At 35.9% G+C, this 17,500-nt stretch overlaps 1 protein-coding gene across 1 annotated transcript in view; it reads right to left on the bottom strand.

Annotated features, from left to right (window-relative positions):
- Nucleotides 1-17,500, bottom strand: part of LOC106867420 (zinc finger CCCH domain-containing protein 10-like) — a gene marked incomplete at its 3' end in the record, with an annotated part of 466,330 nt that overhangs the window by 24,187 nt on the left and 424,643 nt on the right. The window contains exon 4 of the mRNA XM_052969910.1: nt 4,825-4,863. The remainder of the gene's footprint in view (nt 1-4,824; nt 4,864-17,500) is intronic.

Raw genomic sequence — 17,500 nt, 5'->3', positions numbered from 1 at the left:
TTACACATGCACATTCAGATATATATATATATGTGTGTGTGTGTGTGTGTGTGTATGCATACTTTATTAAAAAGTAGCAAATATATATATATATATATATATATATGCATATATATACATCTATGTATGTATCATCATCATCATTGTCATCATTTAACATCCGTTTTCCATGGGTTGGACGATTTGACTGGTGACTGGCAAACCAGGAGGCCACACCAGGCTCCAATCTGATCTGGCAATCTTTCTACAGCTGGATGCCCTTCCTAACGCCAACTACTCAGAGAGTGTAGTGGGTGCGTTTTACATGCCACCAGCACAGAAGCCAGTCAGGCAGCACTGGCATCAGCCACGTTCAGATGGCGCTTTTTATGTGCCACCAGCACAGGTGCCAGTTAGGGTGAGGGGGGCAGGCATCAACCATGTCCGGATGGTGTTTTTTACATACCACTGGCACAGGGAGCCAATCAGGTGACCCACGCATGAATGGTGCTTATTGTGTGCCACCAGCACTGGTATCATCCACAACTACAATTTCCATTTGATTGTGATTTGATTTGATTTTCTTGACTCAATAGGTCTCCTCAAGCCTGGCATGTCACCTGATGATTCAAAGGCACTTTTTAAATGGGCTGGTTATATGACACGGGTATAGGCTATGGCTGTGATCTCACTTTCCTTGCCAGGTCTTCTCAATTACAGCATAACTCCAGAGGCCTCGGTCTTTTGTCATTGCCTCTGAGAAGCCCAACGTTCAAAGGTCATGTTTCACTACCACATCCCATGTCTTCCTGGGTCTCCTTCTCCCACAGGTTCCTTCCACTGTTAGGGAGTGACACTTCTTCACACAGCTCTCCTCATCCATACATAGCACATGACCATACCAGTGCAGTCTTCTATCTTGCACACCACATATGATGTTTCTTATGCATTTCTCTCAGGGTGCTTACGCTCTGTCGTGTGTGCACACTGGCATTACACATCCAGCAGATCATACTAACTTTATTTTGTTTGAGCCTACGCATGTTCTCAGCAGTCATGGACCATGTTTCACTGCTGTGTAGCATAGCAGTTCGCACACATGCAACATACAATCTACATTTCACTCTGAGCGAGAGGCACTTTGTCACCAGTTGAGATAGGAGCTTTCTGAACTTTGCCCAGGCTATTCTTATTCTAGTGGCAATGCTCTCTGAGCATCCACCCCCACTACAGATTTGGTCACATAGGTAGCAGAAGCTACCAACTATTTCTAGTTTCTCCCACTGGCATGTGATGGAATCAGTTTTTTGAGCATCTGTGGTGTTTATTGCCCCTGTGCATCTGCCTCACACAACAGCTATCTTCCCAGTCAACCTTCCTTTGATGTTGCTGCACCTCTTATGCATCCATAGCTTACACTGAGTACATCTTATGGAGTTTCTTCTTATGCGTCCATATATACACACACACATATGTGTATATATATATATATATATATATATGCACACACACATATACATATATCTATATGTACACACATGCATGTGTATATATACAGACACACACACACGTTTGTGTATGTGTAATCACCACATAAACATATGAATAAGAATGTTTATGTGCAATCAGTACAGCTAAACTGGTTGAAAAACAAGCATTTGAATGAGGTTCAATCCAGGATTGTAGCATTTCCACATGCTCTTCATCATAGGCTTGAGACAGGATTGAATATAGAATCTTAATATTTTGTCACACTCCCTGAAGCGTCCATGAATTCAATCAACTGTTGATCTTTGACCATGCAACAATACAGCTGGAACACTACTGTTCATAGGTTTGCTTAATTGGGATGGCCAAGGGTTAAACAACAATGTATTCATAATCGTATTAGTAATGGTATTCTGCATGTGCCAGCCATTGCCACTGATTCCCAGTTTATACATGTACTCATCACAGTCTTCCACTTTCCTTTTGCTCTTTCAAGAAATTTTATACCCACTAATTTAATCCAATCCACTATACCACCGCACTTATAGACCCTTCCCTGAAACTTGACAGTGTGCCCCATATTTTCACCTTCTTCTCTCTCTCTCGTTTTTCAAACTAGAGTAGCCATGCAACTTGCTCTACTGCAAGACACCCGTTTCCATACCTATATTTTATCCTAACCTCTCATCACTTGGCACTAAAACACCTCCCTCAGTTTTACACCCACCTCAGTTGAGGGGGTCTTGTCTTGGAAGTTACTTGATAACCTTACCAGTGCTGGTGCATATAATAAATACCCAGTACCCTCTGTAAAGTGGTAGGCATAACAGAAGGCATCTAGTTGTAGAGACTATTCTGAAGCGAACAGTAGAATTCAACATAATCCTCTGATTTGCCAGTTCCTGTTAAACCATGCAACCCATGCCAGCATGAAACACAGATATAAGTGATGATGATGAAGATGATGGAATATCGATGCCAGACAAAATGCTTTACAGTATTAGTTAGTTACATCTATTTTATGTCTTGAGTTCAAATTCTGCTTGTCTTGACTTTGTCTTTTACTCTTGCAAGGTTGAAAAACAGAACACCAGTCAAGTACTAGAGTTTCGGTCTAACTGATTATGTAGCACTCCGGCCGAATATGTTCTTTCTGACAAAATCACAAATCAACAGCGGCACATCTCAATGTGCAGGTCTCACTGCATGCTTTTTTGTACAGATATCACTATCTTTTTTTATTGCAATGTTTACAAAGTACTGAGGGGCCTTTGAAATCCGTCTTTCAAGATCAATCCTTTGTTCTGCTGTGGGCATTAGAGACCCTTTTCTACCTTAGTATTGGCCTTGTACAATCCTCTGTATGGTAATGGATGCAATCCATACTCTGGTTTCATGGACAAGGAAGATATAAATTTCATTATAAAAATATCAATATACAAAGAATGTTTACATTATGCAAATATATACTTGATCTTAGAGGTTTAGTAAGGCCAGTTCCATTGGCTAGAAACAGTGAAAGACTAAGAGTAATACATATATATCACACGCAACATCAGTTACAACAACATGTATGTATGCATTTGTGTAAATATGTTTGTATGTGTAGCTATGTGCATATATACATGTGATGTGTGTGTGTGTGTGTGTGTGTGTGTGTGTGTGTGTGTGTGTGTGTTGTCACAGCAATCACAGAAAAAAGAAAACAAACAGTTAAAGACAAGACAAATATCAAACCATTAACAATATAATACGTCGTATATGTGGATTCCCTGGACCATTAGCTCATCACGCACTTATATGCAGCATGCAATATCAATGTCATCAAGTTCTTACGAAATAATGGCACATACATCTACAAATGTCATGCCTGCTGATGCAAAATGCATCTCACAGCATGCTTACTGAGAAACTCAGAACTGTCCTTTCAATGTTGTTGCTTATATATATATATATATATATATATATATATATATATATATATATACATACACACACACACACACACACACGCATAAGATAAAGCCCACTTGGTAGAGTGAAGGTGCATAGTTTGATAATCATAGAATGTTGATGTTGATGATGGCATATTAATGCATACATCAGCAGCATCAGTTACAGCAAACATATTAGAACTGAATGGGACATGTTCCAATGAACAGTAGTACAAAGAAACATGGGTATTATAAGCACTGCTCATCTATTTATATAGCCATTCATCCATATATACATATGCACATACATACACGTGGACATAAATGTTTGATGTTGTCTAAACTCCAGCCAAGGAATCTCCTTGTCATTTAGTTGGAGAAAGGCCATCATTCTTTTGTAAAAGAATTGTCTCAATAAATACATAATGATTTCTTTAGACTTGGCACCAGATCAATTTTTCTATAAGAATCAAGAATTAGGTAGGAGAGTGGTGTATTAAATCAACCACATTATAATAGAATGTGGTACTCATTTTATTGATGCTGGACACATAAAATCCTGATGTCAAACCTGATGGTATTTGGACATGAAGGCTGGGATAAAATTAAAATTTGTAAAGCAAAACTCCACCCAATGTTCTAATTTTTCCTACTAAATTACTATCCAATCTCAATAATTGAATAAGCAATTCCTTTTGGGAACATAAAATCTCACTTTCTAAAGTCACTTTCTAAAGTGGAAATATGAATATTACCAAGATTAATTCTGAAATACCAAGGGTACATACTTTCTCAATTTTGAAGGCAAATAGCTGAGTGGTTAAAGTGTTGGACTCACAATCATAAGGTTGAATGTTATATCCTTCAGCAAAACACTTGTTTCATGTTGCTCCAGTCTGCTTGGCTTAAAATATACAGCAGTCAAGTATTGTTGCAACTCTCTCTTATTCCAGCTAACACATACACGATGTTCTTGTTAGGTCAACAGTGAAAGGGTTCAAACATTGTATATATCTGTTCACAAATATAGATATGCACTGAAACCAATTGGTGAAAGCACGGTGTATATTATCAAACTGTCCTTACTCGCAAGTGAAAGAACTGCTTACAGGACACAAGCTAAGTGACAAAACTATACACTGTTGCTCAATCTACAAGTAATAGTGACCCTATCCCTTTAAAATGACACCTTACTGATTTGGAAAAGAAGGAAACACAAACACATTGGCTAGTATAGTGTTGGGGTGAACTCTGTGAGCCTGGATACTTGCAACAGAGGGACTCTGTTTGAGCATGCACACACGTGCACACACACATATGCACACACACATGCGCACGCACACATAGACCAGTTGTTCAGGTTTAAATGAAGTAGAAGAATTAGACTATACCAGCAGAAAATATATATAGACGGATACCTCACCTGCTAGAAATAGGAGCCAAATCTTCCTCAAACCATACTCTACCAATCAAAAGAATGAAAAAAAGATGCATTAGATAATTTAGAAAAGGGTACACTATTAAAAAATTTAATGGGATGGTTATGGAATACATTCTGTATGAAAACAATTGACAGTTGGGAAACTTGATGAAAAACCTGCTCACTTGGATATGACTTGGGGCTTAAAAGAACATATAGATAAAGCATTTAAAAATAAAAATTTGAAATGAAAAAAAAAAGCAGGATTCAAATCTGACTGGTATATAATTCTGAAGCTTTTAAAAAACATCATAGATGATCTAAACAATGTGAACAGTGAACATTTCCTCTACTAACTACTAACTACTGTCTTGAATACATGCTATATCTAATTACTTTTATATTTGTATGTATTTATTTGTGAAGATATGTGGCCTAGAGTTAAGATGTTACATACACAATCATAAGTTTGTGGTTTCGATTCATAGACAAACCAGCACACTGTGTCTTTGAGCAAGGTACTTCATTTCATGTTGCTCCAGTCTACTCAGTTAGAAATTAAGTGCTCTAACTTAGAATAATATTAACCCAATATGCCTGATGCCAGCAGGCTTTCATGGTTATGGCAATAGTAGATGGTGATGATGATGATGATGATGACTAAGATAATAATGACAATAATGATGATAAAATGACAGTAACATCAATGATGATAAGGCAACAACAACTATAATGATAATGATAATGATGACAATGATGACCATGATGTGGATGGCAGCAATGATGACTATGATGACGATAAAAATGATAACACTGATGATGATAAGGAGGAGGAGGAAAAGGACAACTGATTCCTTTAAATCATTCAAAAGTTGTATAACTAACAAATGGAACCAAGTATCATACAGCTACCTTAACATGTAAACAATGTCCCTTCTAGTACAACACTGGCCCCTATTCTTAACAGTCCCTTGTAATAAATGTAACTTTAACTATTCTTTTAAAGTATATTAAAATCATATTAACCCCTAGCATGTTAACCAGCTACATTTAGTCTCAATATTCTACCTCTTGTGTGTCCAAACCATCCAGATCCAATCTCTCAAACCAACCCTAAATGTCACTCTAAAATATAAACAATCACATCATCTCAAAGCTATGAGATAATGAAAGATTAATTTTAAAAATGTGAATAAGTATTACATTTGACAAAGTAATCGGAATACAAAAGAGTTAAAGCAGCAACATTTCTCTACAATCCTTGTTCTCTCAAGAAGAGAAAGGGTCTTCACTCCTCATGACAATTGTACTCTTTCATTAACTGATTAATTACTTAATGCCAACACTGACTGGCATCAATGTTTTTAGGTTGTGGATGTTTGAATTGAAAGAAGGCAAAACATTGCCAGTTAGTTATGTGGTTGGCTAATTCTACCCTACTCTCTTTATAACATTGACAGTAACCTAGATAAATATGAAAGATGAATATTATATATATATTATTAAGAGACATAAATAAATAAACACATATATATATATATATATATATATATCAAAATAATGAGCTTTCACCAACAACCTCTTTCTCTCTCACAAACATACAAATACAACACACATGCATGACATTCACATCTGCTGCCATTTGTAATTTGGAATTACTGGAAGGAGCCACCATGTGTAAGAGTAGTGTCTACGAACATAGATGAAGAAATATATCAGTGCATAGCAAGAGTAAGTGTGTGTGTGTGTCCTATTTTTAATTATTTGGAATCTTTCTGTATGGAAGGAGCTGGTTTCTAACAAAGACACAAGCTCCATCAGTGGAATGTAGATAACAAAAAAAAACAAATTCTCATTTTGAACTTAAGAAAAGTCTTACATATTTTTACTGTTCTGCTCACAGAATGTATATGTAACGTGTGTGTTAGCCAGTTGATTTCTTTCCTTGAAAATTACAGCTTATCCAGACTGCACTTAGACATTTACTTACAAAACCAAGTGCATCAATTATTTTTGGTATAAATGTGAATTTATAACCTGGTCATGTGGATATGTGTGTGTGTATGGATGTACATTGGCATGCATGTATGAAACTCAACTGAAAGACAAACCCAATCAGTTATAGAGTAACTCAATACATGTAAAATATAATTTTATAGTTTTGATATATTCTCCGAGATGTTATCAACATTTCAAGTCTCGTGCTCTTTTCAGGGAAATACTTGCTCTTAAAGAAAGTCATGTGACTTGAAATATTGGTACTGGCTTATTTGCAGTGTGTAAGCATGCATTTGTGTGAGTGTTTTTTCATGTAGAAATATGAAATAATAGTACTTAATACAAAGGGATATTTATATATGTAGGTACCTATAATTTATATGAGTTTGAATGCCGCTGAAGTTGACTACGCCTTTCATTCTTCAATAGTCTAAGTACCAGTGAAGTGAGGCCTGATTTAATTGATCCCTCCCTAAATTTCTGGCCTGATGGCTACATTATAAACAATATTATTAATCTTAAGGTGATGAACTTTGGATAAAATGCCTTCTGGTATTTCTTTTGGCTCTTCATGATGGAGGCCCAAATCCAGCAGAGATAATCTTTGACTTTCATTCATTTGAAATCAATACAATACTGTACCAATCAGGTATTGGGAATAATGGTATCAACTAATTTCGTCATCTTGGCCTAAATTGCCAACTGGCAGATTAGTTAGCACATTACTCAAAATGCATAGCAGCACTGCTTCCAGTTCTTTAAATTCTGAGTTCAAATTCCACAGACGTCAACTTTACTTTTCGTCCTTTTAGGAGCTATGAAATAAAGTATCAGTCAAGTACTGGGGACCAATGTAATTGACTTGCCCATCTCCCTTGTTCAAAACTGTTGGCATTGTGCTTAAATCAGAAATCATTATTATCATTATTATTATTATTATTATTGTTGTTGTAAAAAATGTATGAAAACACATACACAAAGCCACAGAAGTATGTAAATGAATGGTTTTCAATCATTTTTGCATATTTGAACTTCTTTATTTGTGTGTCTGCGTGGTTCTGCATGTAAGCTTATGTGGTGAGTGTGTGTAAAGGCAAATTTGAGAGTATTTAAGAATATTTGCATGGGTGTGGGTGCCCAAGTAAGTGATATGTGGTGTATGTGTATGTTTACAACTATAACACCTTTTGCGTTCTTTTGTGAGTGATTTGTTGTGAATAAAAAATAAGTTCCTCTGTCATCATATCTGACCATAAAAATTACTAAAAAGAAACTAGGTTATGCATAATGAATTTTATTCTATGAAATTAGATATCTTGAATATTTTCTTTTGTAAAGCTATGAGCTTACAAATATTCTCCTATTTTTTTCTTTCTCTCTAACTCTACTTTTGTATTTTGTACTTTTTTTTTATTTCACTTCAACATAGAAAGAATGAATAATTAGAGAATGTATTTGAAAGAAATAAGCATCAGTTTTCATTCTTTCATTCCGAAGATATTTCTTTTCACTGGCTTTACATTAGATTTATAAAGAATTGGATATTTCAGAGTTCTTGCTTGATATTCGTCATCATCACCACCATTTATTGACCACTTTTCTATGCTTGGGTAGGTCAGACAAAATTTGTAGGGGCAGATTTTTCTATGGCCAGATGCCCCTCCTGTTACCAGCCCTCACCTGCTTCCTAGTAAAGTAATGCTCTCCGTATCTATCATGGTTTCATGGGAGATCAGAAACAAAGGGCACTGCAAGTGCAACAGTTACATTCATTTACAACTATCATATGATGTATAAGCAAGGAAACAGTAACACATACACATATACAACAGGCTCTTTTCAGTCTCCATCCATCAAATCCATGCACAAAGCTTTGGTCAGCCTAACACTAAAGTAAAAGACATTTGCCTAAGGGCTGAAACCAGAATTATGTGACTGAGAAGTAAATTTCTTATCACATGACTACACCTGTGCCTATTGTTGTTATCTAATTTAACCCTCATGTTGGCCGACATTTTACACCCATCAATAAAGACATTCCAGCCATGATCATTGTCTTTATATACTTAGTTTTCTATTTATTTATTATGGGTAATATTTAGTATAGTTTCAACCATATCATATTATCCAATATGTGATTTCAAGTCAATATGGAGAATGGAAATATTACCATCATCAACAACATTTCAAATTTTGTTAATGTAGTGTACCACAAGAAGTAACAAACTCAACTTGAGTCAGCTCAAGAGAAACAAAAGCAGGTAAAAACGAATGGCCATGCCAGCATGCAAGGTAAACACCATTAAATGATGATGTTAATGATGATGAATAAGAAAGATGTTTTTCAATCATCAAGGGTGAGGCTGCATAGGCCAGTAAAAGAAGAGTTAGAAAGAGATCTGTATCAGTGCACAACTGGATGTGTACTCCTGTAATTGAAGCATGTACCAGACCTTTCAGGCAGAACATGAAGCAAGGAGTTAGGCAAAGCTGGTGCACTGCAGACCTACCCATAGCCTATAATCACAGCTGTCTACGTGTTACTTATATGATGACCACAGTTAGAGATATTCCTACAGATGCTGTCACATTTGCATGAGAAAATAGCCATGTGATGTGCAAAGAGACCTACAACAACATATGGTTAGAGTTAGATTGTGTCGATATGGATGCTAGGTCCCCATGACCCTTAATGGCAGCAGTGCTATCCCAGAATTGTAACTCATTGAGAGTGTGGTAAGAAGTTCTGTCAGACTGTTTCTACAGAGCAGAAACCCAGTTGCTACATGTGTAATAGTAAAAACCAATTGAAGAATTTCTATTTGCAACAAGAAGAAAAACAAAAGGAAAAGGGGAGTAGCAAACAAGAGCAGAGGTCAAAACAGCAAAAAGTAGCAGGTCCAAAAGCAGAAAAATGAGTAGTAGTAGGAGTAGTAGTAGTAGTAGTAGGAGTAGTAGTAGTAGTAGTAGTAGTGATAATAATAATAACAGCAACGATGACGATTATGGTTTCAAATTTTGGTAAAAGTCTAGCAATTTTCTAGAAGTAAAGGGGCTGGTTGAGTATATTAACCCCAGTATTTGACTGCTATTATACTTAACTGAGCCTCAACATCATTTTAACTCAGAACATAAAGTCAGAAGAAATGCAGCTAAGCATTTTGTCTGATGCACTAACAATTTTCTGTATTTTTATTGTCTATTTTAGAAGTCATTATTATCATGAATGATATTTATCATATTAGTTTTAAAATGCTTTCAGAACAGGAATTTAGGAAAAAAAACGACAAATCTAATGGCAAGACTAAAATAATATGTATATATACACACCCAGCAACTCCATCACACACACACATACATATATAGATTATACACACATATATATATATACATACAAATACACACACACACACATACACATATATAAACACATGCTCATAAATGTGTATATACATACGCATACAAATACACATGCATATACAAACGTGCGTGCGCACACACACATATATAAATTCATTTACATTTTTAATAATTTTCAAATGTATTGGGCATTTAAGAGTATACCACTCAAATATACATAAATATTTAAGCATTTGGGGTTTGAAAATATAGCTATTTCAGTTTCATGAAATGTCACATTGAAACATGTCGCATTCCTGTCCTTCAGTTCGCAATATACAATACAATTATAGATATTGATAAATGAAGAGATAAGTAGTAGGGTGTATTTAAATATTTATCAACTGATATTAATCACATATAGTAGTATATACAGCATTTTAGACAAGTGGCAGATTTTTTCACATAAACATTTTGTTTTATTTATATATATATAAACACACACACACACACACACACACACACATTAATGTAGTGACTAAGAGCAGACTTCACTGTGCAGTTACAAATTCCACTTTATAACCAGATACTTTTTAGGTTCTCCTCTACTGAGTGGAATTTCAGGTGAGTGTAGAGTGGAACTTGTAGATGGAAACTCTAAGGATGTTTATTATACATGCATGTGTGTGTTTGAGAGAGACAGAGAGAGATTGAGAGAGAGTACATATATGGAAGTGTCAATTCTGTATGTTGTCATTCGTCCCATTTGAGTGAAAGAAAAGGACGTTTACTTTGTTTCATCAACAATTATTCTGCAGTTCAATAGATGAGTGTTCTGCAATTCACTAGATGAATGAGGACTGGTGGATTGCAAAACAATACATTACTTGGAAAGCAAGCTATGCTAGGCACCAGGGAGAATATCCACCAATAAAAAATATAAACTGCCCTAATAAGATTTCTTCCATACCAGCATGGAAAAATGACTACTATGATGATGTTTATATATGTGTGTCTATCTGTGTGTGTGTTTGTGTGTATGTATGTATGTATGTGTATACACACACACACATATATAATGAGGCAAGCCCATTTCATATAGTATGTAATGTTAGTGTACTTGATCATTGGAGCACAAACGTGCTGAAAAAGAGATCTTTGTACAAAAGGGATAAAGTGAAGAGTGCAAGAGAGAGGACCGAGTCGGTAGACATGTGATACATACAGAGGAATGATATAGTTAAATAAAGAAGAACCAAGTAAGTATAGTGGGAGGATCTTGCAAATATGAAAGGCATGAGAAGAAATGGTGAAATCTGATGTTGAGTGACTGAATCTCATGGAAAGGACGAGTAAGGTCTGAGTTGAGAAGCAGTATTGGGGAAAAGCCAGCCAGCCAGCCAGCCAGCCATGCAAGTGTGGTACAAGGACATTAAAATGATGATGGAGGTTGAGATGTATAGCATCTACATATTGGCCTCTCCCAACATTCTGTTCCTGGTAAGTCTCCATCTACTGTCCCATTCTCTTCCTTATACTACCATCTATTACTCTTTTTGCTTTAATCTCATTATGCAGTACTTAATATAAATTTTTTCTACTGCAGCATCAGCTTTACTAGTATCTAGTCAGTGAGATTTGTCAACAAAATCTGTTCTGAAACACGTATTTTATGTCGATATATATGTGTATGCATATGTGTGTGTGTCTGTTCATCTGTGTTTATGTGTATTATCTAATACCATGAATTAATAAAACAAAACTGATACCGTGTCAAAAAATGTCAACTTAGCCAAGTGGTACAATATAGAACAATAGAAAAAATACCTGCGTGAACTAAGTACTAAGGTTGGTATGACTGGCTAAAAGCCACTAAATCCGAAACACCTGCATGGCTACAGTCAAATGACTGAAGCCAGTAAAAAAAAATACATGTGCGTGTGTATGTGTATAAAATAATGTGTATCTAGTGAGGATCATAACATACATAGTTGGAATTTACAAAAAAAATCAAAACAAAAAACGAAGACAGGTGTGTAAACATACATAGGTGGTTAAATTCCTGCAGAAAAGGAAGTCAGTGACACAAGTTCAATCTCCCACTTGTCGAACAATTCCACATACTGTAATACCCACAGAGAACACAAAAGGATTTCAATTATCGTTATCAGTCTCTTAAATCAATGAGGTAGAACACTGGTAGAATCAATGAGGTATAACATCAATGAGGTAGGATACTGTTATTGGACAGTGTTGCCTGTACACTAAATCAATCAGAGAGAACATCAACATTGAGTTAGAATGAGGAATTCAATGCGACATTCAGAAGAGTAAGGGGTATTGTGAGAACATACAGAAATAGGGACAAGATGTGCTGCTTTGATGTGTAATGTGAGCTTAGTAATGGCAATAAAGCATCACTGGACAAGAAACAGTGAGGCTAAAGCAACAAGTTGTCTCCAGTGTAAGTTGTGTACAACCTTCAACATCTGATGGCAGAGTTGTTACAGTATTAGACAAAATACTTTGCAATATTTCTCTTAAAGTGTCAAGACAGCAGAATCATTAGCATGCTAAGCAAAATGCTTAGCAGCATTTCATTTATCTTTATGATGTGAGTTCAAATTCTGCCAAGCTCAACTTTGCCTTTCACCCGTTTTGACATTGATAAAATAAGTACTATTTGAGTACTGGGGTCAATGTAATCGACTATCCCTTTACCCAAAATTGCTAGACCTGTGCCAAATTTTGAAACCAATATTTCTTTGAACTCTTAAAATTGAAAGTTCAAATCTTATTGAGGTTAATTTTGCCTTTCATATTTTCAGTTGATAATATATACTATTGGTCAAGTACTAGAGATATTGCAATCACCTAACTTCCTCTACAAAACAGCTAGCCTTGTTCCCATTTTAGAAAACTTAAAAGGAAAAGAAGAAAAATATAAAACTTTCTTCATTGTCCTCTTCCAAGTATTTGGTTTCTGAAGAGATGTAATTATTTTTGGCATTGAAGCTAAATATTTGTAGGTATCTTATGATTTGCTATGTGTTAGGGTTTTCCATTAAAGTCTGTCAGATGACCAACTGATAAGGCTTGCACAAGTGTGTAACATCACTATAGCACTGGAAACCAGTATGTATTAGAGTCCTTTGTAATAGAAATAATACAGGAAAGGAAAAAAAAAAAAAGAAAAAGCAGTTGTATGACGTCTATGGCGGATTGAGTATTTAATGGGCATGTTCAATATATTCAGTTTTGGAATACATACATTGCCTTTCTTTACATTGACGGAAGAGATAATTTGACACAGATTCATTGTTTAAATAAAAGGTACTCATACAGACATAATATTTACTAAATTCAAAAAACACTTACTTAGACTATAGATCATACAGTTATAAGCTGAAAACTTGTTACATTCATTGACCTATATGTACCCTTAAAACAAAGCATATATGATGGTTTGCTTCAGTGTGCCTTCCTGACAGCAAGTCAATATCTACTTCTACAGTTGGATAGTTACAAAGAAAGACATGCATCCATCCTAAAACCGGTTACTCCATCAATATGTAAATATCTAAACAGAATGACATAAAAGACCTAAAAAGACATAGTGTTTATATTTTTATGTATACACAAAAACACACACACACACACACACACACACACACAGAAATATACACATATATCTGCATACCAGGTGATGGATGAGAGTTCATTGCAGTGAGAGCTGCAAATAAAACGTATTACTTGCTGCTCTAATGTTCCATATTCATAAAACATCCAGAGTGGAATACTCAGATGCAAGAAAATTTGCTGATCACCTAACAAATCACCCAACAGCATAACAATGTAAATTGGATGACTATAAATGTTGAACTGTTCCTCCCCACCACCGTTATCTAGCCAAAGGCCAGATTCGGCCGAGCAACATATGGTCAAAGGACCTCTAACTGTTACCACAGTGTCTTGTAGTTATAGTGTAATCAGCACTATGCTTGCCACCAATATCTTTCTGTAGGGTGTGGTAAGAGTTGGCTGCTATTCCTACGAGGTCACATGACTACATAGAGGCTCTTTCATTGGCTCCTGTCACGTCAGTAGAATACACAAATAATGGTGTTTCACTTGCCAACCTGGTTCAGCTTATCAACATCTGTCCCTGCTTTCACCACAATCACCATCAAAACTATGATCACCACAATCAGTTTCTTTACACAATTGAAAATCTCTTATCCGATACTCATAGGACCAAGATGGTTGCAGATTTTTGATTTTTCTAATTTCAGAATGCTTTATTAAAAAAACAAAAAAACTTGCATCTACAAAATGGAACAGTTTGAGGATAGAAACCAGGTCTAAACACAATAGCTTATAGACAAACTCTGAATGTAGTTCTATATAAATCTTTAATAATCTTTTTTTATACTTAAGACCATCAGAAATGTTAAGATATCAACCTCTACCCATGTTGACATGCTTTGATTAAATGGTTACAGCATAGATTAGATTACATAAGTTTCGGCTGAAGTTAACTCAGGCCATGTCTAATTTAATAGCACCACCTGGAAGAGATACACAATCAGCTTTGGGGAACCATAGTCCATTCAAGCAGAGGATTATTGTTTTCAGAGACATGTCTGGATGTGGGTGGTATTTGTTGTGGGTAATCATCTAGGGATCGTTTGAATGCCGTGAAGTCATTTTCCTCCTTTATGTGTATCTGGCATGATTTTGAAGAGAGCAGGGCCAATTGAGGTGAAATAGTTCTGTCATAGTGTTGTGATACGACACAAACATTCCTGTAGTGGATGGATGGCACAGGGGTCAAGCCTTGGACGAATTTTAAAGATGAGCAATGTTGATGGAATATTTTCCACTTCATACACTTGATATAGAGCTCACAGCGGTGGTGAAGGGAGCAAAGCCTGAGCTATTTGAGTCGATCCCAATTGTCAAGTCTTGGCATGTCATCCTCCACAAACGTCTGCCAAGCAACTCATTTTAAGATAGATATGCGATTAAAATTACTAATAGAGAAATAAAAATAAACTTTGGAAACAGCAACGCTACCATAGGTTATGTGCAAACGATGAACGTGTTTTCAAAAGAGATAATCAAAGAACATAACATTGTAATACTTAATGTAAAGTAAATATAACAAATGAAAAATCCTTCAAGGATCCATAAAAATTCCCAGATCACTATCAAAATTTCATCATCTGTTCCTTGTGTCATTATCAACTTTTCCTGCAAGTTTCATCAAATACTATATACAACTTTTTGAGTTATTTTGCACACAGACGGACAGACAGACAAACCAACACCAATGGAAACATAACCTACTTCCTTGGCGGAGGTAAAAATAATGTGAAATAGATGGATGGAACATGTATAAATGAAAGGATAGCGAGATATGACATTTGTTTATGTATATTGTGAGAAATTATCAGTATATAAAAGGAATTTGATATAATGTGCAAAATAGAAGGCTTCTCTGGTAAGGGCATGTGATCTGTATAAAAGGGTGGGTAGTTGAGTAAAGAACTGCAAAGCAATTGTGGTGTAAGGAATTTGCAAGAGAGAAACACGGAGAAAGTTATGTGAAGAAATGAGGAAAACTGATCTGAAGAGGTTGAACCACACAAAGGGTTACAACAGATACACATGTAAATGCAAAATAATAATAATGATACTCAACATAATTTGGCTTATATTTCAATAAACAGTTTACACTCAGAAAGTAACAGTGACTGTTATCAATATAGGCACAAGACAGAAGTTTGAGTGGCAAGGAGGGGAGGGGTACAATTGATTATATTAATTCTAGCACTTGACTAGTACATTATCTTACTGACTCCGGAAGAATAGAAGGTAAAGTTAACCTCAGTGACATTTGAACTCAGAATCTAAAGAGCAAGAAGAAACAGCACAAGGCATTTGTCTAATACTTGAACAGGTTGCCAAATTTACCACTCTTTTACACCAAGAAATTAACAGCATAAAAATATCTGCTATCATCACCATTATAATCATTGATGTCACCACTATTATCACAAACAATACCATCTCTACTATTTCCATTCCTACCACAAATGAACAAATAAAGGAGCCTCTATGTGGTTGCAGGAACTGCAAAAAATAGCAACAAAGGCTCTTTCAAATCAGACCTAACAAAATGTTTATGTAAATATAGTCTTAAATATCTAACAAAGAAAGATGCGATGATCATCACTTTGATCAAATATATTCTCAATTAGGAGTGACCGAGGGTTATACACCACCACCACCACCGCCACCACTGACACCAATAATAACATTAATACAAATTATTAATAGCACAACCACTACCATCAATAATATCAGCATCAGTGATGCCCCTCCACACACACACACACACATTCACACTAACAACACTGCTGTGACTACCACCTTCTACTGCTACTTGTACAACCACCATCAACACTATGACCCAACATCAATGATTCTGTATCATGAATTACTTTCAACATTATATAAACCACTACCACCCCAACCAAATGGATTGCTACCACCAACAGCAGCACCATCACCAATGCCTTATGAACCACCACCACCACCCCTTCATGAACTAGCACCAACACATCTGCCACCACTTTATGAACAAGCACCATCACCCTATACCTAACCCTATCACTAGTTGCACGACCAGTAGCACTTCATCCAGTGTTTTTATGCATTTTGTTTTTTCAATGCATGAATGACCAAGTTGGTTTCATATGCATATGCTTCCATATGTAAGGTGGTGGGACAGAAAAGAGAAAAGAAGACACACAGAAACAAAGAGAGAGAGAGAGAGAGAGAGAGAGAGAGAAAGAGAGAGAGAGAGCAAGAAGAGAAGGCAGAGAAACAGAAAGAGGGAGGGAGGGAGAGAGACTACCACTTCCAACAACAACAAATGCAGCAGAGATGATCATTCAGGTGTGCAGTGACACACCATTCATGTTATATCGAATTGCAGATCACCTGTAGCATATTGAATATAAACAGATGCGGAGAGTTTGGCCGAGTGAATAGCGCAGAATAAATATGCAATGACATGCACAGTTACAATGAGCGAGCCACCAGCTGTTGTTGCTGGGGTGTAAATTATGCAGAAGGGCAACTGAGAAAAGACAGGCAAAGCCGATTTCAACTACTACAACAGAAAAGCTCTCCTTTATATTTCTAAGAGATATTTCTGCAGGAGAGTGCAGTTGCTTACACAGGTATATTAGAGAGTATGTATATGTTTGTGTGTGTAGGTGTGTATTTATATATATATATATATATATATATATATATATATATATATATATAT

The sequence above is a fragment of the Octopus bimaculoides genome, chromosome 8 (genome assembly GCF_001194135.2).
Source record: "Octopus bimaculoides isolate UCB-OBI-ISO-001 chromosome 8, ASM119413v2, whole genome shotgun sequence".
Taxonomy (NCBI): domain Eukaryota; kingdom Metazoa; phylum Mollusca; class Cephalopoda; order Octopoda; family Octopodidae; genus Octopus; species Octopus bimaculoides.
Note: the sequence above shows the minus strand (reverse complement) of the source record. Positions and strands in the feature narration are given on the sequence as shown.